Source organism: Apodemus sylvaticus, chromosome 1 (assembly GCF_947179515.1).
Source record: "Apodemus sylvaticus chromosome 1, mApoSyl1.1, whole genome shotgun sequence".
Classification (NCBI taxonomy): domain Eukaryota; kingdom Metazoa; phylum Chordata; class Mammalia; order Rodentia; family Muridae; genus Apodemus; species Apodemus sylvaticus.
Window position 1 is genome coordinate 116288059 of NC_067472.1, and position 26961 is coordinate 116315019.

The 26961-nt window shown below is 43.9% G+C and overlaps 1 long non-coding RNA gene across 1 annotated transcript; it reads left to right on the plus strand.

The window, feature by feature from the left end:
• The first annotated feature begins 18479 nt into the window (after positions 1-18479).
• LOC127681383 (uncharacterized) lies at positions 18480-25111 on the plus strand. Its single transcript, XR_007977115.1, has 3 exons — positions 18480-18594; positions 20804-20914; positions 24994-25111. It is a non-coding gene; the product is annotated as an uncharacterized LOC127681383 (long non-coding RNA).
• The last annotated feature ends 1850 nt before the right edge of the window (positions 25112-26961 follow it).

Below are 26961 nucleotides of genomic sequence, written 5' to 3' on the forward strand. Positions count from 1 at the left end.
GACATGCCCAAAGTGACCAGCCAGTGCTACCAAAATCTTTTCTCCTTTCTAGAAAAACTGCAGAGATGTGGGACAGGTTCTGCATTTAGTTATTTACTGCCTCTCCTTAAACACTCAAGCAGGAGTGTGGAGAAGGGAGAGAAACAAGTTTCTTTCAACTCCTGTCCACCTGACCCATCTGCCCCTTGCCTGTCAGGTAAGCCTTGTACCCATTTCTGTCACACTGGAAACAAGACCGTTTTTCTCAGAGGGAAAGCAGCATGGAACCTAATAATCAACAAATGTACATCCATCGCTATGAACTTGGAAAAGAAGAGGGTGCATCGCTACACAAGAAGAGGGTGGGAGGGGGATCTGTGTGGCACTCTAGTGTTGTCGGACATAACTCTGTCAGCTTGGCTCACGCAGACATTCCGGGCAGAGGTAAAACGGTGTGTGAGGGTAATGTGTGTCCCATAGCAGAAGTGTGTGGGGAGTCAGCAGCTCGTCAGCAGTTGCTATGTAAATACTTTCTCAGACATCTCTAAGGATCGATTGTTCTCCGTCACAGACCCTTTGGCCGCTTTTCGGTCTCCCAGAAACCAGGTCATGGCTTTCCCCTGTAGTCTGTCTGTTAGGACAAAGAACTGACAGGTGCGAGGCTGTGCCTGTCACTTGTCCTCAGGACTTGGCAGAGATGGTATCCTGAGAGAGAGCCCCACCCTGATGCCTAGGACAAAGTCAGCATTGAACTGTGGCCCCGCCCCGCGCTTGCCTCCATGACTGCTGGTTAGGTGATGTGATAAGCGGCTTTCCTATGTCCCCTGCAAACATCTAAGAGCAAGAGGACTTGTTGCTCTTTAGACGACCTAGGTTTCATTCCCAGCACCCACATCTTGGCTCACAAACATCTGTAAGTCTAGTTCCAGGGGACCTGCTGCTGTCTCAGATTTTTTTTTTTTTTTTTTATGGTTTTTTCGAGACAGGGTTTCTCTGTATAGCCCTGGCTGTCCTGGAACTCACTCTGTAGACCAGGCTGGCCTCGAACTCAGAAATCCGCCTGTCTCTGCCTCCCAAGTGCTGGGATTAAAGGCATGCGCCACCACATGCCGGTTGTCTCAGACTTTCAAAGACACCAGGCATGCATGTGGGGCACAGACAGACAGACCGACAGACAGACAAAACACTACTATACATAAACTAACCAAACAAATCTTTAAAAAAAAAAACTGTAAGACTCAGAATGCACTCTGCTCTATGGATTTAAATTTAAAGGGGTCCCACTCTCCCCTTCTCCCTCTCCCTCTCTCTCTCTTCCCCCCGCCCCTGTCCTGTGTGTGTGTGTGTGTGTGTGTGTGTACTTGAGAGCCCCACTGTAGTTGTGTATGGCCATGATGCAGAATCTTTCCTAATATTCTGAGAACTGCCTCTACCATTCCTGGCTTCTGTCTGCTGTACACGGGCTCTATCTCTCCCAATGAGGCTCCTTTGAGGAAGAGGAGCTGCTGTTTCCTTCTTCAGGACCCCACGTCCCCACAAAGCAATTCTGTAGGGTGACCTTGTCTCAGTGTCTTTAAGTAAACCTGCATTTTTAGTTGTAACAGATTGATCCTGATTTGGAAAGACCAACGTTTTAAAACACTCTGGGAGACAAACCTATAACCTTTGTGGAAAGAAAACAGACCATACTAAGGAATGTGATGTGTTTGGCTTTAAACGTGACTATTTATTTCATCTGAGATGCCTAGCAGGGAAAGCGCTTGGTTCTTCTGCCAGAGCCAGAGCGTCTCCCCGGCCTTTGCTTTTTGTGGGTGTTTCCCCACACCTGTCTTCTTTGTTCCTGTCCATAACTTTCATTAGTAATCCAAAATGATCTTGGTTTCGTGAAAACTCTATTGCATGAAATAGGTTATTTCATGACTTTAGGTTAGAGTAGAAATGAAAGGGAATTGAGAGGCAATTTAATTCAGCCCCCCTGGTCTCTAAGTTAAGGAAAATGAACTCAGAGAGATAAAGTGAGTGCTGACTGTGGACTGATAGAGATAGAAGCAAGTGAAGAGGGGGAGGGGAGTTGTAAGGTCATTCGTGTGTAGCAAGCCTGTGACACACATACAGTTACATACCCATGTTTCAAATGTGAAAACTGAGGCCCAAAGAAGTCCGCTGTAAAGTGATTGCCTACAACTTTCTCACCATAACACAGCCTATGGTAAAGCCTTAGGCTCCAAAGTGCTCATCCGTCAAGAAGAGTGAGGCTTGCCAGGTTTGCTGGACCTGATAAGACACACCTCTTTTAAAGACACATACAAGACACCCCAATGCTGTGAACACCACAGAAGGACTGAGTATCACACTGTCCTTTGACTGTTCAAAACATGGATGTGTGATTTTGCAAAGGATCCCCTCTTCTGCAGAGAAATGACATTTTAATCTGCACAAACTGAGCATCTCTGAGATCTGAAAACTGAACAAGTTAAAGTTGGCTCAAGATTATAGAGACATTTGTTGCTTAACTTAAAAATGCGTGCACAGTGGAGACGAACCTTTGGACTTCTCTTTGCTCTCATTTTTCTGAAAGAAAAATGAGAAAAGTATGCACTTAGGTGACCCTACATTTTTTTCAGAGTGATTCTTAATAGCCATTTCTTAGAAATTCTCATTACTTAGAAAAACTTGCTATTGAACTATCATGGTAATTTCACTCCAAATGGAGATACCTTGCTCAAACTTTGCAAGTGTACAGGGCCATGCCAATAAGTGGTGTTCAGTGAACAATGACACGACACAAGGTTATGTCTTGACAAGATACTGTAACTGTCCTGGCAGGAATTTGAACATTCCAAAGGAACATGTGTGCCTCTCCCGTTAGCTATCAAACTATTAAAACAATAGTGCCCAAGAAATGTTAATTTCTCCAGAAATCTCATGCTGGGAGAAAGAAAAGGCTCAGGTTCTGGTACCAGGCAGAGGGAGAGCTTGCCTCCAGTTAAAATTTAAGACTTGAAGATGATGCCAGGTGGTGGTGGCTCGTGCCTGTAATCCCAGCACTCTGGGAGGCAGAGGCAGGCAGATCTCTGAGTTCGAGGCCAGCCTGGTCTACAGAGTGAGTTCCAGGACAGCCAGGGCTACACAGAGAAACCCTGTCTTGGGGGAAAAAAAAAAGACTTGAAGATGGCCTTGGAGGATATACATTACAATTTATAACAGTAGCAAAATCACAATTATGAACTAGCAATGAAATAATTTTATAGTTAGGGGTCACCAAAGCATGAGAAATTGTATTGAAGGGTCATACCATTCAGAAATTTGAAACCACTGTTGTAGAATCTCTGTTGCTTACCAGCATAATCCTAATTGGGAGCTGGGGCCCAGGTGTCTAGAAAGAGTGTCCTCCTATAGCTTATTGTTAGCCTAGGAGAGGATCAAATTTCAAAATATGATGTGTAGCCTATAATCTCAGCACTACTGAAACTGAGGCAGGAAGATTGCCCTGAGTTTGAGGCCAGCCTAGAGTACATAGCACTTGGCTAGCCTGGGCTACATGACATGCTCAGTCAACAAACAGAATGTAAAGTATGTTTTCCACTGGGTTTGTGCCACTTTTACAAGAAGAATTGAAATTATCAAATTTAATCAAAAGAATTAAATCGTCCAAAGGCAGGGACTGGGACAGGAGTTATAGCTCTGTATTTAAAGGCACTTGCTGACAGCCTGCTGACCTGAGTCAATCCATAGAACCTGTATAAAAGTAGACAGAAGCCAAGAACACTAAGTTATCTTCTGACCTTCACTCATGCACAGTAGCATATGGCTGCCCATGATAATTAATTAAAGGTCAGAGAATACCTATGCCTATTTTCAACTCTGCTTTCAATTTAGTTCTCTTCCTTCTGTGGCCTCTCTAGGCTCTGGGTCTCTTCATTTATAGCTGCAAGTGATACTCACACCATACTGGTACATAGCCATTCTTTTCTATAGTCTAGTGACAGTGGCTTACCAGAGAGCTATGATGACAATTGTGAAGTACTTGAGGGTCAGGAAAGACCCCCCCCCCCAAGAAGAATGATACTGTTTCTGCTCTTGTAGCAGAGAAGCAGAAAGTGGGTCCCATTGGTTACACATGTGCTAACACGGAACTTGCCAAGCCTTTGATTCCCTTTTCATACAAATGCTTCCCATTTCATGATGCATAGATAATTGTGTATAAAGTGCAGGAGGCACATGACGCATACCTGCTCCCTGCTTCATATCAGCAGCACAAGAAAAAAGGAAGAGTAGCACATGCTCCTCTGAAGGAGTTTACAGCCCCATGGGAAGAACAATGATGTTGGGCAACCAAACCGCCCAGGGCTCCTAAGGACTAAGCCATCAACCAAGGGTTTCACATGGTTCCAGCCATAATTGTGGTGGAGGAATGCCTTGTCGGGCATCGGTGGGAGGAGAGGTCCTTGGTCCTGTGAAGGCTCACTAGAAGCCCCAGTGTGGGGAAATCCAGGGCATGTAGGTGGGAGTGGGTTGGGCAAAGGGGCATCTTCTTGGAGGTGGGGGATGAGAAGATGGGTTGGGAATTTTCTGGGAGGGGAGGACACTGGTAAAGGGTATAACATTTGAAATGTAAATGAATATATTCGATAAAAATATAACACATGCTCCTTGCTGGCAAGAAGATCAAGGACGACGAGGAGATGTGATATTGTTGGAAACCTCTGCATGTTCATAAGGAGCTGATGTGACGTCACCCTGAAGAAGAACTTTGTTAGGAGAATTATGGGTTGGTGGCCATGGCCAGCCACGACGAAGCCCTGAAGCAGGAGAGAATTAGGAGAGTTGGGGCATTGCACTGTGGATGGTGAAGGAAGAGCTTGAAAGAAGAGAGATCATTCAATTCCATGAATACTAGGAAAAAAAGAACGGCATCGCACAGAGGCAGCATGGTGGGCTTGAAGGGGGAGGGATCCTCTAGTACTGTAAGATGGAAGTTTCTGACTAAAAGGGTTTCAGGGAGCAAGGGACGTCCCACACCATGTGGCCTAGCTTGGTCTAGCTAATACAGATGTCTCACACCATGTGGCCTAACCTGGTCTAGCTAACATGCCAAAGCTGGGAGGCAGGCAGGCACCCTGGGTAGCACCACAAACTTATTCTGCAGTTGCTAGAAGGGAGAGGAGGGACTCTTATCCCCTTGGCTGGGAGAGGGATGGGCTGCAGGAGGCTGTGCCACAGCACCTGGAAGATGAGACACGCAGTTGGAAGGTCTGTGACACAGTTGGTATGGTCTTCCTATGACAGCAGGGAATGGAAATTGAGGCTCCAGTTGAGGCGCTGAAGCCCAGACTGACCTGATGCTAATGCTTTATCCTTTGCATGCTCTACCTCCCTATCTACACTTAAAAGAGAAAGGTAATCAGGTGTGGTTGCACACAACCGAAATCCCAGAACCCAGGAGGCAGAGGCAGGTGGATCACTAGCTAGCCAGCAGTACAGTCAGACCTCATCTCACAACACAAAGAAACAACAGGAACAGGGAAATGGAGACGCTGAGCTGAGGTATAGTGTCTACTATAGTGTTTCACTGAGAACACAGAGCTCACCGTAGTCAGTGGGCATAGGTCCCCGCACATATGTAGCAGATGCACAGTCTTCATGTCACAATAACTAGAGCAGAGACTGCTCCTGTTTCCTGCCTTTAGATCCTGTTCCCATAACTGGGCTGCCTTGTCTGGCCCTAGTGGGAGAGGGTGTGCCCTGTCCTGCAGTGACTTGTGCCAGGGTGAGTTGGTACCCAGGGGGCCTCCCCCATCTATAGGAGAACAGAAGGACAAGATTAGGGCTGTGTGAAGAGAGGGCTTAGGGGAGAGGGAGGCTGTGATTGGGATGCAAAGAGAATAAATAAACTTAAAAATAATATAATACTCAGTGGGCAGTGTTAGAAACCTGGTGTCTGGGGAGAGACCGTAAAAAATAGAAAAAACAAACCTCAGAGTCCAGAAAGCAAAATGTCACCCACTGCCTGTGGGCTGATTTTGGCTTCAGCACAGAAAGACTTCCCAGGATATTTACAGACCACCTTTACCCCTATGTCACACAGGCTCAATTCTCCAACTGTCCTCTTCTTAACAAAGGTAGACTTGGAGAAAGGCAATGCAATTTGGAGAAGCAGCAGCTAAAAATATTGGCTTCTTTCCTGTGCTGAGGGTCTAAGCCAGGGTCTCATACATGCTAAGTGACATTCTTGGTCCAGCAGGATGATGGGTACATTGAATTGCATGACAGTGTTATAGGAATGGTTGGATTAGAGCCTGAGCCTCTGTAACACTTTAACAAGCCAGGTTTGGGCCACCAATCCTCAACCAACGAGACAAACAAGTAATAGGGGAAGCAAAGTACGGGGATTCCTCCAATGTGACCACATCAGGAAGAACAAATCTTCTGCCTTGGGAGCATTAATACTCTGTTTAGATTTAAGTGTGGTTTGGTCATCAGCATTGTTGCACTTACATTACACTGTAAATTATAATGCATTAAACGTCTGCTATGCAGGACGTCTGATATGAGACCCATGTGAAAGTGTCAATTGACCCCCCCCAAAGGAGTTGCAGCCCACAGGCTGAGAACCGCTGTTCTACAACACACTGTGTCATGGCATGTTGGGATGGTCTATTTTATAGCTGTGCATCCCATTTGTCCATAAAACATTTGTTCAGTAAGTTAGACCCATTAAATTCACTTCCTGTTTATATTCAGCTTGGGATGGCTTGACTGAGGTGTAGCCCTAGTGTGAGTCAGGCAGCATCCGTGTGGGTGTGCGTGCTCTATCTCCTGCTTGGATTCTAACGAGTCACAAAGCCTTTGAGCCAAAGAATAAGTACCAGAAAAACCTCTAGCAAGGATAAAGGAAGGGTCTTGTTGTAGTCGTTGTTTTAGGTATTTATTTTTTTAACCAAAGAACTTTCTGATTCATGTAGCTATCCCTCTCCTGGTTCAGAAGAAGGCACGGCAATTCCTCCACACACTTTTACTGAGATACCTTTTCAGACAAAGGTGCAATATTCCAAGGCTATAGATGAGAAAATGAATACTTGATCTTAGAGCCTTTTGACCCACAAGACGATTGGGATGTGGGTGGGGGTCAGTGAGCTAACAGACAAGCTTAGACCCCCGCAAGGACAGGAACACACGAATATGCATTGCCCTGGGAAGTTAGAGAGGGTCTAATTTAGGGTCCTTCTGAGTTGATTCTTCCAAGAAAGAACTCATAAGGCCTGGAAGCCATAGCTCTTCTGGCAATAAAAGGCAAGGTATCCAATCCAAGGGAACTGCTTTCAGGAACACAAGTCAGAAAATACAGGAACTAGCAAATAAGTGTGTGGAAGAATTTGAAAGGAGAGATGGGAGACAGCATCAGGAGAGGGACTGGAAGACAAGCAAAGGAAGCTTGCTTTGAAGCAGTCTATGAAGTCTGATGAGACGTACCATAGAAGATGGAATGGTCTTCAAAGGATCAAACGAAGTGCAGGGCAGCTCAGAAAGGGGAGCCATGACTTCTCACTAAGATAAGGACCATATCAGTGATGTCAAGCTAGCTCCAGTTGGTCCTTTTCTTATGGCTGGAATAAGTAGATGTCAAAGACCTGCAGTGTAATTATCTGCCTGACCATGATCCCCTTGAGTTATAAATATAACTTATTAGAGCTAATATTAAAATGCTAACATACTATGTGTGACACCTATCTCTATTATATAACATATTCCCTCTGTCCCTCACCATCCTAGCTGCCAGTGCCTAAAATGGTACCTGACATCTAGATGGTGATGCCTAAGTACTTATTGAATCAGTCTTTCAAGTGATGCATTTCACCTCAACAACTACACACTATGGATTTCTTTCTAGAAATCTGTTACAAATCCAGAATTCTAACCGAGGAAGTGTGGTTAACAGGGCACACAGATGCAACCAAGGAAGGCTGCATGCTAATGTTCAGAAACTGCCCCTCCTTGTGCCAGCTGGAGTATTTGGGCGGAGGGAGGAAAGAAGTGTGGTTTAGTGAGAGTGTGCTGTTTCTGGGCGGGCGGCCTCAGTCACTCCCTTTTGCGTGGTTGGCTGCCCATGCCATCTTAGACCAGGCCAGCAGCTATTCTGTCTTGTTCTGTGCCCACTGAGGAGGCTTTGAGAATTTTGAGTGGAAGCAGCGAGCATTAGCATCTTGGAAAGGATGTAGTTGGAGCACTTGTGGCCTTGGCACTTTCAGAGCCTCCACTTGTGCAGACAGGAAAAGCTGTTCTGCCCACAAACTTAGCAACTTGCAGCCACTGCTTGGAAGGTAACATTTAAACATGTCTGATTACCATCTCCAACCAAGCCTCAGTGTGTTTGTTTGTTTGTTGGTTGGTTGGTTTTTGTTTGTTTGATTGTTTTGTTTTTTGTTTTTTTTTAAATGATTCCAGTTCTGTTCAATTTTAGTTCCAGGTGTGAAAATTTTGGATGGACACAGATTTTATTGTGAACTAAAGAAGAGGCTTGTCTTACAGTCTGAGTTTTCCCAATGTATTTTTCTTGCTGCTCCTTGAAGAGTTTGAAACCCTTCTATATTTAAAAAAAGTGAAAGTGGTCTTTCGTAGTGGATTTACCATCTCCACACCCATGGGAAAATCTGATTTTTCCTCTCCATTTCTTATACCATTCCATTCTTCAATCGACCCAAGATTACTCACACCTGTGTCTCTTCTTGTCCCACATATAGACGAGGCTCTCGGTACGGGTTAGCCTACTAGTCTCCAATCTAACCTCCCTGACCTCAAGATCTCTCTATCAAGACAGTCTTTACACTGCTATCTAACTAAAGCCCTTAAAATACAATACGGACCATGGCCAAAGCCCTTGATGGATAGCTTATCACACGAGAAATAAAATGCAAAATTTACAGACAGCATTTGGACATGGAAAATGAGTAGAAGAAAAACATTTATAAAATATATTAGCTATATCACATAAAAGTTATTGTCCAAAAATCTACCCCCAAAAGAATAGGCCTAGGAGTCTGTCTTAACAGTACAGCAGTTACCTAGTTCTATGAAGGCCCTAGTTTCAGGATGTGCTTGTGTGTGCGTGCACATGCAGTGAGATGTCACAGTATAAAAAAGGCTAAGTCATTAGGGCTCCAAATAAACTACTCAATGTAGAGTTTGTGAGCACCCTACAGGATATGTACAGCAAAAAAATTATTCTATAATTCCAGTAAACAAATTAGGAAGACCATTAAAGTCTAAAACAAATTTGTAGTGATATACTTTCATTCCTGACCCTGAGGTGAGTTACTAAGCAAAGAATCCCATAGCTAACAGCTCTATGCTTCCAATGTACCAGAACATGCTCTAAAAGTTTGCCAAATATTATGTTGATTTTACAACTTCCATAAAAATAAATATTATCTTCCCACTTTGTAAATAAGGAAACAAAATACAAATGCTAAATGTAGAACTGGAGGTGGCTTGGTACTAAAAGTTCTTATTGTCAATGAAAACCTGCCATTAACTGGAGAGTTATTGGGAAGAATCAAGGCCAATTCCTAAGTGTCTAAGGCCATCAAGACAAGACTAGATAGGGAGCAAAACTGGGTCACTGGGCACTTTGATTAAAAGGCAAAGAAATCAAGCTGGAGCTGACCTGAAAGCTTTCTGCTTCTTAACTAGATTTCACAGTGCCTGTTGAAAGGTGTTGTGCAGGCTGCAGGGGATAGGAAAGGCTTCCATGGTATCCCAGCAGCCAACCCTGCATGATAAAATATTGGCCTGCCAGGCAAGATGTGCCCATTGGTGTGTTAGTGGCATGAAAGCTATAGGGGTAACACCTAATTGGTTTTAGATTGGGTTCAAAGCCTGATCCACAGGGAGGAATTCAGGGCTGGTGTTGTCAACCTGCTCAAAATCCCATGGCTTGGGGAGTCATAAGCCCAAGAGAAGGATCTACTACTATTGTTTTGCTAAACAACGTGTTGTCAAATTGTCTTATATTTACCTTACACCCATAAATAAGTGGTCCCCTCAACCTTGGCCAGAGAAGTTTCTCTCTGTAGAGGGCAGCGGTTTATACAGGGACTCATAACTGGTCACTTGCTAAGAGTAAGTGTCTATTGAAGATTCGGGACATCTATATCACGCCTCCAACGCTCAAGAAACACCATAGAAGGCAGGTGAGAAGGATTTTAGAGGTAGAGGAGAAGGAGGAGTGCCAAGCACTCTCCCTGGGACGTGTCTTGGCCATCGTACCCAGGAAGTCCCTGCATCTATCATCACGTGCACAGCATCAAGTCGGTGACATCAGCCAACATCCCAACAGGCAGCACCAATTGGACTTTGAGAGGTATGAACAAAAAGGGAGGGTCTGTGAGAACAAAAAGTGAGTAGGAACGGGAAGCTGGGACATATATGATCAAGATGTACCATTGATATATGTGAAACTGTCAAAGAGTAAGTAGAAAATATTCTATTTTAAAAGCTAGGTAGTTGGGGTTGGGTACCTGGTATACAACACGATGTTTATATAATTTTCAGGCTGATAACATTTCTATGTTCATGTTGTGAATAAAAGCCATTAAAATTTCAGTTTAAAAAAGATCAAGTGATCTGCACAGAATCTCTCCATAACTCAAATGAAGTGATGGTCAAGTGGGAAATTTAAGACTGAGGCTGTAGTCAGAGGACTGAGAGATGGTGAAACTTAGAATTGGGGTAAGCTTGTTAATTACATTACTTTTTAGTATTTGTTTTATTTTGTGTGTATGGGTGTTTTGTCTGTGTATATATCTGTATACCCCAGGCATATGTTCAGGGATGCCGGGAAAAAAAGACACCAAATCCCTGGAACTGGAATTACAGATGATGGTGAGCCACCTTGTAGGTACCGGAAATCAAATACAGATCCTCTGGAAGAGCAGCCAGTACGTATTCTGATCGACTGAGCCATCTCTGAAGCTCCATTGCTTCATTTCTTAAAGTGGTCAATTTCCATAGTGTAAATATGAAAACATTTTACTTCAAAGAGATACACATAGGAGAAAGAGACCAAGAACAGACACAACTGCAGTCTGTCTTGGGGAGTCACAAAAAAAGTCTCTGGCAAGGTGACAAAAGGGAAGTCACTCTCTGTTCCGGTTTGTCAGAAAGAAAAACATTAAAACAGCACTTTTGCAATAGATGAGTTTACAAAATTGTGAGAAGTATGACAAGATTTAAACACAGGATGCTTTTGAAACTTCTTTAGTTTCTTTTTTGCATTGAATTACTTCCCATTGGAAAATTAAGATTGTTTACTGAAGTGGAACTTCTGGACACCAAGATAAATAACACAAGATATGTGTTGTGAGTTTTAAAAAACCAAAAAGCTAGAATACCTAACTTCATCCAAACCTAGGCTCTGACATTCTCTAGATGTAGGCTTTCAGTCAAATGTTAACCCCTCTAACCATCAGTTCCATTATTAACTAAAGAGAAAAGATATACTTCTCTGACTCTTAGGGTCTCAGACTCAGGTCTGAGACTGTGCCTGGCCCAAATGTGCAGCCAGTAAGTATTTACCAAAGGTCAAGACAGATTAGAGCAGCTATAAGTATACCTCATTCTGCTTCTCTGTATTCTTCAGATTTTCTACTGTTTTGCTGCCATATTGCCTTTTGTATTTAGAAACAAATGAACAGAAGCGACTGAATGTATTCCTAAAAAAGGAAAGAGACTTCTTACATTCTGCATTTGCTCTCCCCTCCTTTGCCTCTTCTTGGTCTCTGCTCTTGTATCATAAAGCATGGCTCTTTTCTGCTCAGTAGCATTCCAAAGACATCATAAGATGACAATTAATCACCATATTCAAATAGGCTGCTACAGGGGTCAACTATACGCCAGGCCTGCAGCACTTCAACCAGCCTGAATTGAAAGTTAAGAGCTAAGGGCCCACTGGGAGCTCGGTTCTATAGCCCATGGATTCCTGGCCTGCCATCCCTGCCTCCCTCTGCCGCTCAGCTGGATGCTCCTAGCTACCCCTGGTCCTCAGAGGACTCCATGTCCCCCTTTTTATTCAGCACGGAGGACTGGAGGCTGACACAGGAGAAGAGCCTGCAGTTGGTCTTTGGAAGCCAGAGAGAGTGTGGGCGAGTTATATGAAATGAGGCAAAGCTCTGGCAGGAAACTAGCTTCTAACCTTGAAGCTTTCCCTGGTCCTTTTCTTTTCCTTCATAATCTTATGTTTGTGGGTCCCTGATCCCCTCTTTGCCTTTCTTGAGTCTTCTTAGCGACTAAGAGAAAACAACGCAGACACCAAGATTTAGAACTGAGTTACTCTAGCACCAGGAAGCACACACTGTCACATTTGAAGCTACCTAGCTTGCCCACTGCCCTTGAGCAATGGTTTGTGCTCGGGGGTGTGAAGATGTAGGGTGTGCCAAAAGGCCAGGATTTTCTGAGTGTGTGAGTTTTCAGGGTGCAATGTTCATTAGCTTCCCCCCTAGCCACTCTTTTGGCCTGGTTCCCATCTTAATCAAGATGGCTGCCTCTCCCCAGCTTCTGATGTCAGAAATCTGGAGTTATCCCTAAGCACCTTTCGTCTTTCACATCCCAGCTGTCTATGCATGCCATCTTTCTCTTTCTTCCTCCTCCGTCTCCTCCCCCTCCTCCTTCTTTGAAATAGTTTTGAAGGCATTCCCTTCTTTCTATTTCCATTGCTGCCAACGAGTTCAATCTACAATCTTTGTTTGGTCATTTGGTTGATGTGTGTGTGTGTGTGTGTGTGTGTGTGTGTGTGTGTGTGTGTGTGTGTGTTCAAATGTATGTTCACAGTGTGTACAGGTATGTATGCACATGTATGCATGTATGCGTGGAGCCAAACGCCAATGTTAGGTATCTACCTTAATTGATCTCTATCTTAATTTGTTTTGTTTTTGAAATAGACTTTATCCCAGACTGGTCTTGAACTCATGATGGTCCTGCCAAAGCCTCTTGAGAGCTGGGACTGAAGGTCTGTGTCACATGCTTGGCTTCAACCATATTCCCATCTCTATAGCTGATATCATCCATTAGACATTATTTTAATATCAAATGGCAGCTCCAAAAGATAGCCAGAGAGGATAAGGGGCATGGGAAGGCCACACATATGGTCTGTTCTTTGGGTTTATACAGAACAAGACAGTCTCTTCTGGGCTGGATGAGCACAGGATATACAAAGATGCTGGTATCTCTCATCATTCTCCAGACATCTCTGCTGAATCTCCCTCTCCTCCATTAGCCAAGTGACAATAGAGCTATACTCTCCCTGCAACACATACTCTATGGAAGTAAGAAAAGAACCTTCACATAGACAAGGTTACTCCCCTGATTCTCTCATACTAAATCTGGGATCCATGTCTTTATAGAGCCACTCTTTCTACCTTTGCAGCATAATCCTGTATAGCTTTGAAACAAGAAGACCAACTTTATTATTCACAAAACTGGAGCTAATTATATTGATCTTTCAAGATGATTGTATTAAGACGGATAATGAATGTTGTTAAATATCTCAACAAGCATTGATTAAATGCCCATCATGTCCTGGACACTGTTCTGGATTCCTGGTGAAACATAACCCTGAAGAAAGGAGACAAGACCTCTGACTTTATGGAGCATAAGTAACTTGTCTCTTTGTGCCTACAACTTAAATATGAGCAGCATTCTTAGGGCTGTACACTTTGAACAGAAGCCAAGGAGTGTCCTAGAGTCAAGTCTCTGTGACTTAAGCTAGGAATTCAATAGTGGTACCCTCTAGTATGATTATTATATGGAGACAAATGAAACAATAGGAATAACACTGAAGCCCTTAGGTGTTATAATTTTCTTATGAGAATAATACTTTCAGAAAAAGATAAAAGGCCATATTGATATTTCTGGGGCATAATAGCCATTACTTCAACCATGGTTTCAAGTTGTCTTGGCAACCTTTTCTTTCCCATAAATCAAGTTCTGGGTAATTGAGTTAGCTTCCATAGTATGATTGATTGCTCAAATCTGTATCACTTTTCTTGACATTCTTAAGCTGAATGTGAGATTCTAGTGCAAAGCAGCCGCTTCATTGAGGAAAAGATGCAGTAGCATTTATGGGAACAGTGCTAAGCTCTTTTCTCTTGTCTGTTTGCTAGAGCCATTGTTTCAAGTTGACTTCAGCTGACATCTTCCTCAGGATGCAGTGGAAACAGAATCTGCACCTAACAACAAGGATGCTTTCAGCTTTCTTAAGAGCTGGGTCTTGGCTTCTTTATCTCACATTATGGCATTCTCTCTCCTCTCCTCTCCTCTCCTCTCCTCTCCTCTCCTCTCCTCTCCTCTCCTCTCCTCTCCTCTCCTCTCCTCTCCTCTCCTCTCCTCTCCTCTCCTCTCCTCTCCTCTCTTCCTCCTCTCTCTCTCTCTCTCTCTCTCTCTCTCTCTCTCTCTCTCTCTCAAGAAATGGAAGTTATTTACTGTAAACTACATAGTCTCTTTTTTAGGTTGAAACCACCATTCTTCCTGTTTCTCTGCAGTGTCAGAAAATCCATGTTCTTGGGTGGAGAGAGCATGAAACCACCACCTATCATTTGACCGTGGGAGGGAAGTGGTCACAGATGTCACCATCTGTGTCAGAAGTGTGCAAGTATTTAGCAGGAAGCACCCTACATTTTCCAGTAAAGCAGAGTGGTTTATCTGGAAAGATGTTCCTCATTTACCATGCAATAATGACAACTAAGATCACTTTTAGTAAGCCTCCTGGTCCCAAGCTATGCAGATGAGACTTCTTAGCACTGTTGATATCTTTATGTGTTGATCTTTTTTGTTTTGGTTTTGAGGGAGTTGGGTTTTTTGTTGTTTTTGTGTTTATGTTTGTGTGTGTGTGTGTGTGTCTGTGTGTGTGTGTGTGTGTGTACCTGCGTGTTTTGATCTTAATGATATTTACTTATTTTTAAAATTTATTTTTCTTTGTATGTGAGTAGATGTTTGTATTTGTTCGTGTTTATATGCAAATGTGTATATGTTCGTGTGTATATGCACATGTGTATGCTGGTCTGTAGAGGTCAGAGGCCAACATTGGGTGTCTTCCTCAGTCACCCTCCACCTTATTTTTGTGACAGGCTCTCAAGGAATCGAGAATTCACTGATAAGGCTGGGCTTCCTGGCCAGCACACACCAAGGATCTCCTTGTCTCTCCTTTCTCTGTGCTGAGATTACAGGTGTGGATTGCCACCCCATCTTTTTATGTGGGTGCCGGGGATCCAAACTCAGGTGCTCATGCTAGCCTGGCAAGCACTTTGCTAACTGGGCTATCTCTCCAGCCCCTTAAAGGTATCCCTAGCGGCTAGCGGTATGTACAGTTAGCATTGTGCTTGATGGCTTATGCTATCTCAGCTATCATCACAATATCTACTCGGTAAATGCATTATTGTCTGGCTCATGTGAGAAAACTACTTCAGAGTGGGCAAGTGGCTCGTTCAAAGTAATTTAACCGATAAGATTCAGGACCAGCCTAGTGATGACAGAGCTTCTGGCCTTTCTCCCTCTCCCTCTTCTTCTCCCTTTCCTCCCCTTCCCCCTCCCCCTCTCCCTCTCTCTAGTTTTTTAAGACAGGGTTTCTCTGTGTAACCCAGGCTGTCCGGGAACTCACTCTGTAGACAAGGCTGGCTTCGAACTCAGAAATCTTCCTGCCTCTGCCTCTCAAGTACTGGGGTTAAAGGCGCGTGCTACCACTGCTCTTTTTACTCTCTTAACCCACCACCTCATCTGTGGGGTCTCACCTATTACCATGTCCTCATTTGTTGTCCTCTATAGAGGTTTACAAGTTCTATAAGGGAAGATGTCTTAGTTTATTATTAGATTCCTCTGCACAGAGCAGAGCACTAGTGGATCAATACTTTTTAAGAAAAAATATACAGTCTAGGTTCAATCCTGAGCATTTTCTAAATCAAAATAAAAAAACAAATATACATGTATGCAAGACAGAATATAAACCTTAGTTCGGATGTCTGGCTCCTTGTACAAAATTACAGAAAGGCCTTCCCTTTAGGAAAAAAACTTATCTGTCTATCTGTCTGTTTTTCGTGCTCAATACAAAGTACAAGTGGAGGTCAGAAGACAGCTTTGGGGAGTCAGTTCTCTCCATCATGTGGGATCTAAGGACTGAACTTAGGTCATCAACTTTGTCAGCAAGCACCCTCACCCAGTGAGCCGTCTCAGCAGCTTTTTTAAGATTAATTTTCTTTTTTAAGATTAATAATGAATTATACCAATTAATGTAGCCAAAGTGTTGCCAGCGTTGCAAAGGCTGAATACACACACACACACACACACACACACACACACACACTTTCCTCTATGGCTAGAAATCACACATCCTTTTGTCCAGGGAGAATAGAATCACTGCATTCTTAGTGTGCCTCTCTGAAGACATGCAGTTGTTCACATGTGGATAGAAAAACTTGCTGTTCTCACAAATAACATGGTAGGAGTTACTATGCAGAGGGCGTGCCAGAAATCCCTCCCTTAGCCCAGCTCAGCCAGCTTGGAGCAGATGCAGCAAGATGGCATTTCCTCCCAGCTGTTCCAATTGGCCATCTTGAAAGAACCTCACTGAGATGGAAGGTGCTTTGAAAAAATGGGTGTGTAGGGATCAAAAAGCCAAGAAGAGGGTAGATCAGAGTGTTTTAACAATTACCCACAAGTACTGAGGGTTCCCAGTGCACCAGACAATCGTGTTTTTTGTTTTAATCCTTATATGAGGCAGAGGGCTGGGTGCATTTTACATGTAGAGATGAGGATTAGAGACATTGAGCAACTTGCTTGTTTTCTCCCTGTCAGTAGGCGTAGAGTTGAGAGAACTAGTCTCAAACCTAGTTGACTCCAAAGCTAAGCTCTCAGCCATTAATGCTAATTTTTAACTACATGTAATTAAACATTTTACCTGTTCATTGGAAAGCAAGGACTGGGGGCTGGTTACTAACACATCATTATACATCATCAACTGTTATTATTTACAATTATGTAGAAAATAGATGCTATCCATGTTACAAAGTTTATTGTTCGTTATTAACCTAAGTTCTGGGGTGACTACCTCTGCAAGGTAACATACATTGGACATCTGGGCTAACTGCTCCCAAACTGACAAGTTTACTCAAGAAACAGATGAGCAGAGCTGACACACCAGATAAGCAGGGCCCGTTGCTTGGGTGTGACAGAAATCACCATCTGTCTCGCTTAATTTAGAGAGTGCATTATGGTCTACAAGGTATTTCATTCATGTCCAGTGTTTGACATGGTCTTCTCAAAAATATTGCAAAGTAGACAAAATGATTATAGAACATAACCTCTCATATAGATTAGGAGATTCACATCAAATTATAAAATGAAGAAATGGTAAAAGCAGGACTTGACAGTCTAGGACTCCAAACCCAAATAAACTCATTTCTACTTCTTTAAGCAGGTAGAACCTATACTCAAATATTAATTCTATCAGATTATCAGGTTTTCATCTGTCCAAGTGGGAGTAAGGATGTATATATCAGAGAATTTCAAAACTAAATAAAATGATGTAGAAAATATAATAAAGCAGTGATCAGGCAGACCCAGATCCTGTCCTCTTAGAGATTACACTCTCCTCATCGGAGACAAAGGAGTGAAAGCAAACATCCGACAATTATACTTCACCAACAAACTTGACTAATGCAAAGTAAAAGGGCTGGAGAGATGGCTCTGCAGTTTAAGACTGCATTCTGCTCTTGTGAACCTAGGCTCAGTTCCCAGCATCTACATGAGGCAGCCTGTGAACACCTGTAACTAGCTGAGACCCAACAGCTGCTTCTGGCCTCCTTGTGTACCTGTATGCACGTGGTGGGCATACATCTTAGCAGGGACTCATGCATACACAGAACCAAGAAAAGGAAAAGAAAGTGAAAATATAGTTCTATGCGATATGAATGGAGTGGCCTGATCTAGCGGGAGGCTCACATTAGGTCTCCCAAAGGAGTGACAGTCAAGCTGGAACCTGAACTAAGTAATTGACAGGGTGATGAGGGTAGGAACATAGCGTGGGATATGGGTTACGGGCTGTTACACAGCCTGTTACACAGACTTTTCTAGGCAGCATTGATAAAGAAGTGGGGACCATTGAGGAGCAAAGAAATAGCCAAAGAGCCTCAGGGTTACATGGAGCTGCCCAGTCGAGTCACTTGGAGGCCATGCAGGCCCTTTGTGGACCAACTGAAAAATTTTTAAGGAATAGCATTGGAAAGAAATTAAGAAAACGGACAATGTGATTGGATTTGAGCTTTTAAAACTTGCATGTCCTGGAGAGATGTGGTGGTGTATGACTGTAATCCTATCAATTTAGAAGCTGAGGCAAGGTGGCATCTGTGAGCTCCAGATAACTTGGTGCGTTTCAGGCTATCCTGTAGGTATGGTCCTGTGTGACTGTGGTATCACCTCCTCAAAGAGAGCAACAGCAGCAGCAGCAGCAGCAAGAAGATGGCTTAGTGGGTTAAGTGCTTGTCCCTGCAAGAGTGAGGCCTTGAATTCTGTTCACCAGTGCCCACAGAAAAAAGCCAGGCATCTTGGAAGCCCAGCACTCCAGAGGCAGAGGTGGGCCCTGCAGAACAAGATGGCTAGCTAGACTAGCTAAAAAGCCAGTTCCCTCCCCAAGAGATCCTACCTCAGCAAAAAAAAGAGGGAAATGATGGGAAAACCTCATGACACTTAAGGTCAACTTCGGGCCCACGCACATGCAAACATACATACAGACCTGCAAGCTTAACACACATGCACACATGTATGCACACATGCACATGTATGTACACATACAAACATGTATACACATGCATGCATATACACACATGCACACACATATTGCATAGGCACATACATGCATATATGCACATGAACAAACACACAAACTTTCTAAAAATTGTTTTTCTCTTTTATTAAGCTTTTCTATAGCCTTGTCTTGTAAAGAGAGTCATAGACTGTTTTAATGTAGAGTCAGAGGACTTACAGCAGTTAGATTCTTGGCTTTACTACTTTTAGGACCTAGGAAAAGTATTATCCAGGGCTCCCCTGCTCCAGCCATTTGATGCAGTTGATTCTCTTTTTAGGTGAGGATTAATCTACTCCTGAAAACTAATGTGAGACCTGCATGAAATTTCTGGAAAATAAGTTTTGTTGAACAAAAGAACGAACCTTTACTAAGCTGTACTCAACTGTGTACCCAGCCCTATGTTGGCTGCTGAGAATGTAGAGCTAGGTAATATAGGGGGCCCCGTGTTTTTAGGAACGTACAGTATAGTGGGGAATAGGCCATGAAACTAAAGCAAACGCATAATGACAACAAAGTAGCATCTGCTGCAGGCGCGGAAGCAGGAAAGGAATCCTAGAGCTAAGAGGTAGAGAAAGGGTTAGAAGGACCTGTACATGCTGTGCACTCAGTAGATACAGGATGCAGAGACAGATAAACCCCTGAGCATCAGAAGGCTAAGGGAACAGAGGGCAGAGGAGGAGGAACAGTGAAGACATTAGACTACAGATTAAGAAATGGCGTAAAGTGGTCTCTTGAGATTATTTAATCAGGAGTAAACTGGACAGTTTGAAAAGGAGAGATTACAGACCAGGAGGCAACTAACCCTGGTGAAAGTGGAGGAAAGGGATGCTCTCTTGGCTTGGCTGGAGCTGAGACTGCCTTCTGTTTCCTTAACCTTAACCTACACTGGGCAGCACAGCGCCTGGCCCACGGGTGGTCTTTGCTTTACCTCATGAATCAACACCTGTTGCCTCACAGCCTAGCTACCATCTCAGATCCTGACATCCTCCTAATACCTAAAGCTGTACTCTGAATGCCACGCACACAAGTCAAAGCTGATTCCCTGGGGGGGGGGGGGGGGGACAGGAGGAGAGAGAGGAAAAGCAGGGCCGCCAGTGGTGGTCCCAAAGGACTTGGCATTATCTCCCTTTTCACAAGTGTAATGATGCATCCATGTGTTTGGTTTAATAACTTTAAAGACAAGAAAGCTATCAAGGATTACAGCTTTGGTTTGTGTGTGTGTGTGTGTGTGTGTGTGTGTGTGTGTGAAGTCTTAAGTCCCTAAATATCTATCTAGACTATCATGCTGTTGAGGTGTCGTCACTGATGAAAAGAAGTTAATAATTTACAATTCTGTTTAAAGGGAAGTAGGTAGTAATTATCATGTTCTTAATCATCTCATCAATGTCAAAAACATTCATAAAAGGTTTGAGATGATTTCATATGATGTTTACAGTTATTTTTTATTTTCGGTGGAAAGGTGATTGTTCTTTGCTTCCTTCCTGACCTCTGACCCCAATTACGCTTACATTCACTTTGCTAACTCCTAAATTTCCTGTAACAAAATCATCATTTAAAAATCCTGTTGTTAAAAATGAAAGATGAAGAGAGAGAGGTAACTGAAGGGAATGTGCCACGATGGATGAGAGAAAGAGACAGAGAGAGACAGAGACAGAGAGACAGAGAGAGAATGTAAAGAATGGATGTGTTTGGGGGATTGGGGGGAAAAACCAACCAGATTTTCCAGAAAGTTAAGAGGGAAAATATTTTTGTTCTTGGAGTTTTTTAGCGTGCTTTCCAAGCCGTTGCATTCCTAAATATAACCAAAGATGATCATTTCAGAAGCCAGCCAATATAAACATAGCAGATGTTTATATTTCAACATTAACAACATGACATCGGAGCTGCAGAAGATCTTTTAAGTTGGCTATATTTTATTTTTCTTAAAATTTTCCATTTCTAGTCCTCTTTTACAATGCACCCTTTCCCCCTCATCAGGTATGGTGTCAAGGAGAGGCAGAACTGGGATGGAAGGAACAAGAAGGAGATGGCAGAAGACTCGTCATTTCTCAGTGACAAGAAGAGGGAAGAATTCAGCCCAGGCTCACCGTAAGGCAGTACCACTGACCTGTTAGAGTGCCTCTGGTTCACCCTGGTGCTTGTTAACATGCAGCCTTTGGGAAGACCTTGGGGATGCCCATGTCAGCGGTGCATGCAGCTTTGTGGGCAAGGACTGAAGAATTTGGGAAATTTTCAATCCAGTCTCACCTCACACTGGGAACCTCCAGTTGCAATGACTTCTTTCTAACATAATAGTTTTATTTTCTTTGTCTTTGGTTTGGGTTAAAATACCAAATAACAAAACTTCTCAGAAAGTCAGCTGAGCAAGAACAAGGTACAGCTCAAGATCCTGTAAGAATGTGAGTGAAACAGGAAATAGAACTAGGACTGACTGGGAGGAGGCCCTGGTAAGCAGGGGACACGAGTGTTTGGGGTCGTGTGAAAGGAAAGCCCTAAAGTAGTGTCTGAGGCCTTGCTTTCAACCTAGCAATCACAATCCTAGAAACCCTGTGTGCTCTTGGGTCCATCATTTCCCTGGTTCAGTTTCGTTTTCTGTCAGAATCTATCTCCATAGCTGCTAAAATCTTTTTAACTCTGATGCACCAGGAGTCTACGGAGGAGAAATCCTTTACTGATATCAAGCAAGAAAGGGAAGGACATGTACTGCCAGGGATCCTGAGCGTCTGATGCTATAATGGTGGAAATTCCCTTTTGTCTGCCCAGATGTAGAAATGTTATTGGAGCAAGAGACTGGGAAACTTGCCTGCTTGGAAACCCTAGTGCCCTGTCTTCTTGGTTTTGGCAACCTCGTCTCGGGAATCTGTCTTTGTCCCCATGAAGTCAGGCATATGCTGTAGACAGAATTTCTAAGAGTAAATGCCACACTTTGGCGTTCATAGTCTAAAGTCCTCAGTCCTCAGTTCTAAGGCTGAAGCATTGCCTGTCTCCTGCCTCTAGACTGGTCAACAGGCAAAGTCTGCACCCTCTTGCCTAATGTCTCAACCAAATGGTTCAACTGCCTGTCTGCCTATGAACAAAAGCAGTTATCACAGGACACACACTTGCCGACAGCACCTTACTAGACTGAGTCTCCCGGGCTGAGGAGATTCCAATTCAGCCCCTCAGCTGCCAAGCAGGAGATCAGCAGCTTGGGAGGAGACGCTTCCTTCTCTGTGTTTGAGATAGTACCATGTACAAAGTGAGAAACAGGCCTACGATAAGCACTGGGTGGGAGACGGACCTGCTGGAGGGAGATTATTCCAGTCTCTATCAACTAGTGCTACATCAGGCTTAGAGGCTTGGACTCCTTGTCCCAAATCTACCGGACAGACAAGCTCCTCAGCTCACCAGTATCAGTAAGCGTGACAGCTTCAGGCAGCTTTGGAGGGTTTCCTGAAGGCTCTGGGAAGGGCTACCAATTCTGTCTACATTCCTGAGGTCCTCTTCCCCAGCTGAACCGCCTTCTGGGGTGCCCACTGGGGATGCAGAGACCCTGCCCACTACCAGAGTTGTTATTTTAACTCCAAGCCCAATGGAGGCCAGCCTGAATCATGTGGCTGGCTGGGACAAAGGCTGCTTTTTATAATGTTCTTCACTGGAATTTTTGGTGTCTGGAGAGGACTTCCTCTCCTCCCACAGTTAATTAACAACATCACACCATTTCCCTTTCCCCCACACAAAGTGGGTGCTTGCCTCTGAGGCCAGGCACAGGGGATCGCAGGTGTGGCTAGACACTCTGTGAGGTTAACCTCAGACTGAAGCCTAGGGCCAGAAGCTGGCCAGCAGCAGTGTGAAGTGCAGGGTAGTTTCCATTCTGGGCCTAGCTGGCAAGCAGGCACACGCCCGGGGCCAGCTAGGGACTTGTTTTCTAGTGTCCCAGTCAAGTGAGGGATGAGAGAGGAGGGTGGGGAACCAATGGGTGTTTGGCACATTTGTAAATTGTTTCTTCAACAAAGACTTTTTTTAAAAAAAGACAACAGAGTGAAGCTTTATATACGTGAATGAGAGGCACACAAAAGAACGCACTGTCCTGAGATCCGCATGAGTAATTGTGCATGACTTCAGCCTTCCCGTTGAAATGGTAGGAAGGTTGTGGGCATTCCAGCATGTTCAATAGGAAGGAGTTTGGAGGAAGACGGATGAGTGGGAAGCTTGAGCCTGAGGCACTTCGGGGTCTCAGTTTGCATTGATTGAAGCGCTTCCTCCTACTTCCGGCCTCGCCCCATCACTTCTCATATCTCATGACGTCTATCTCGGGTCAGTTCGCTGTTTACTGAACTACAGTTACAGCCAACCGTAGAACAGTGTCCTGGAGGCCACACTCTGCCAAATGTGTTACTCTGAGCAAGCTAGCTATCCTTCCTCCATCTCACTTCTAGCGCCGTTGAGAGGTTAAATGTGTGCACACATGGAAGATTTAGCTTAACGCCTGTGAAGCTACATAGTATGCCCTCAGTAAAACCAGGATTGTTATTTGTGTCCCATTTGTTAGCATAAGACATCATACGGACTTTCGGGGAGTGGGGGGGGGGCTAGAAAAGGGGAAATCATTTGAAATGTAAATAAATTATATCGAATAAAAAAAAAAGAAAAAAAAAAGAAAAAAAAAAAGACATCATACGGACAGTGGTGGCGCATGCCTTTCATCCCAGCACTTGGGAGGCAGAGGCAGGTGGATTTCTGAGTTTGAGGCCAACCTGGTCTACAGAGTGAGTTCCAGGACAGCCAGGGCTACACAGAGAAACCCTGTCTCGAAAACAAACAAACAAACAAAAAAGATTGCATTACTTGAGATGTGAAAGCAGCTAATGATATTTTGGAAGGTTTCCCTATGTAGTTTTATTAGATAGCCACGTTGAGAATCAGTATCATAGGCACACAGTGAGTACTGTTGAGAAAGTGCAGGAATAAAACAAGTGGGACCAGAAAGAACAAACCAAGGTTGTGCCATGTTTATGAACGTCAACCTTGATTCTGTCTTTTTGAGAGCGTCGTCTTCTCTGAACCAGTAGGGAACCAGAAGCTAACATGAGAAATCAGAAACTGTGTCATTGTCCCCCGTCTCTCTGTGCACGCTTATTGCCTGGAGTTTGGAAGCACTCCAGCCAAAAGCTGAACTTTGAACTTTCATTTTGAATTGCAACCTGACTTGAATTTTCCCCCCAGATCTTTAATTTAGTGGACACAATAAAAAATTTAAAGAGCACAAATAAAATACTTGTACCACTCCAATATGCAATTATCTACAGAGAAGAGCATAACTGTAATTAACTGCACCACCTAGTTGGTTCACAAATTTTACCCTGATTGCTGCTTGTCGAACATTGTTGGATAGTTAAGTAGAAGCAAGAGTCTACAGCTAAGGAAACCCCTCCCCCACCCAGTGACTTATATGTTAATGAAAGACGTAAGGATAAACACACTCAGGAAGGTAGACAAATATGGAAACAGCAAACGGCCTTGTAAACAGGACAGCAAGGGCATTAGAGTTGTGTTTGTGCTCTTAACCTACTTGAACCTTGGGTCTCTCATCTACTAAATGGAGTGATGTTTGTTTCTTTCCATTTTTTGACACAGAGACTAGGAGTCATGACTCCATCATGAGGGTCATTAGGATTACACAGCCTTCTGGGCAGTAGGTCCAGCTCCCCCATCCTCCACCTCAGAGCTTTGGTTCCTGTGTGTGCATGTGGCGCATGCTTGTGCCCCTGTGTGGGAGAGAATCGATAAGATAGCAGTGAGGGAACTGCTGCCATGTAAGAGTCTGGGACCAGAGAGGAAGAGGGTTGGCCGTGAGCCTGGCTCTCCTACACACACACACACACACACACATACACACACACACACACACACATACACACACACACGGTGGGTGGCTCGGGGAGGAGAGCTGCGCCTGGCACACTTGTCAGCTGCAGCTTCATCTAAGTAAAGGCCAGGAGTGGCGAGGAGAGTGGTCCTCAAGCCTGCCTTCTAGCCCATGAGCATCTCACAGGGAAGATGCCCTACTTACAGGGTCCACACCGACCTTCCACTCACCAGAGGATTCCGGAGGGAAATAAATATCTCAATATTGGGGTTGCAGACCTGAGCAGCATACTCACTAATTAATATATCTTCAAACATAGGTGGGGATAGGAAGCCTAGACCCACAGATACTTGAGGAAAACCAACTGTTGCAAAATGAACACAGATGGAAGCTAAGCCCAGAGGAAAGGTGGGTAAATGAAGAGACAATTGCTGTGAGCAGGATATTGTGCAGGTTGCTATGGAAAAGAATGAGTAAATAAAAAAAAGGAGATTGAAAAGTAAAACTTAACAAAGTAGTGACTAACAGGACAAGTATGGGGGACGTGTGATAGGAGTGATTCAAACGCTAAAATAAAAAATATGGAAAAAAAGAAAAATGTGAAAAAATGGCAATGTTTTGAGTTATGTCACAAATATACCTCTATTTGTATGTTGAAGCAACACACACACACATGCACACACATGCACACACATGCACACACATGCACACACATGCACACACATGCACACACATGCACACACATGCACACACATACACTCACATACTTGTGCGCACACACGCATTCACACACACACACATACACACATACATAGCATATCACTACATTTGGAGGTAAGAGCTGTGTGACATTTACAAAAGTTAAACGAGATCAAAGAGTAGAATTCAAACCAAAAAAAGGATGAGAAAGGGAAACTCAGTTTGGTTTGGATGGCCCGAAGGGCACATTGCGGAAGCAAGAAACTTGTGCCAGCAAGTGAGTGGGCCAGCACCATAGCACTGGACTTCCCAGCCTCTGAGAAAATACATTCGAGGCCACCCAGTGCGATGAGCTGGTTCCATGGCATCTGCTTCCGACAACCCAAGCAGATGATGCAGAGTCACAAAGGATACATTCAAAGGCCTCCTTCCATCCATCTGAAAGAAGCACCCCAGCAAAGCAAACCCTGCTGGGGAGGAGGCTCAAAGGAAATGGGAAAAGTACTGTGACCCCAAAAAAGCTCAGGGCTTCCCTGGGGCCTGCCTAATATCAGGTAAGACAAACTCTGGAAAGTTCTTACTCAGATAAATCTAGAGGCCTTTCAAAGCTAAGAAAGAGAAAGCTTTAGATACTTCCAGAAAAGAGAAACGCATTACCAAAAAGAAATAAAAATGAGATTGATTTTCACATACCTGAATGAAAGTAGGAATGAGACATGAATTTGAAAAAAAACTTTAAAAATTGTTTTAGATTATTTATTTTAGGTGAGGAAGTTTGGCCTGTGTGTGTGTGTGTGTGTGTGTGTGTGTGTGTGTGCGCGCGCGCGCGCATGCACAATATACATACCTGATGCCTGCAGAGGTCTGAAGAGGGCATCAAGGCCCCGGTGATGTTCTTATATGGGTGCTGGGAACGGAACCCAGGTTCCTCTGTAAGAGTGAGTGACCAGTGAGTGCTCTTAACCACAAAGCCATCTATCTATCTCTCTATGTCCCAAAAAAAGATAATTTTGAGTTTTGAGTTATGTACTCTGCTGGCCTCGGTAGCATTCAAAGAAGATAGCAAAATATGGGTGTTTTCTAACCTGGAGCTTCAAAGCAATGGCCTCCTGAGCACTTTCTCCTAAGAACTGTTTTCCTTCCAACGTTAGGCTGGGTGCTGCTGGAGCAAGTGCTCACGATCCTAGAGGGAAGATACTATGCGCATAGCACAATGGTGAGGAGAGAGATGTTTGGATGCAGAGTTGTTGATTAAGTTTTAATGCCCCATGTGGAAAACAAAGTATCAATCTATAATTAACCCCAAACGAGGAAGACACAAGTATCGGGGAAGAATAATCCGGTACAGATACGAACTGAAAAATTCATACTGTATAAAAAAGTTACAGTTTATGCTTAAACCTAGGGCAGGAAAAAAAAAACTCAGCTTCCCTAACCAACAGAAAATAACTGCAGAAGGCTGGGAGAGGTGGATGAGTGAGTGGGTAGAGGGGCTTGCTGTGTAACACTGACAGCCCGAGTTCAATCCCTAGCATGTAAAGACAGAGATGTCTTCTGATTTTCCGCAAGCACGGAGCTGCTGCATACA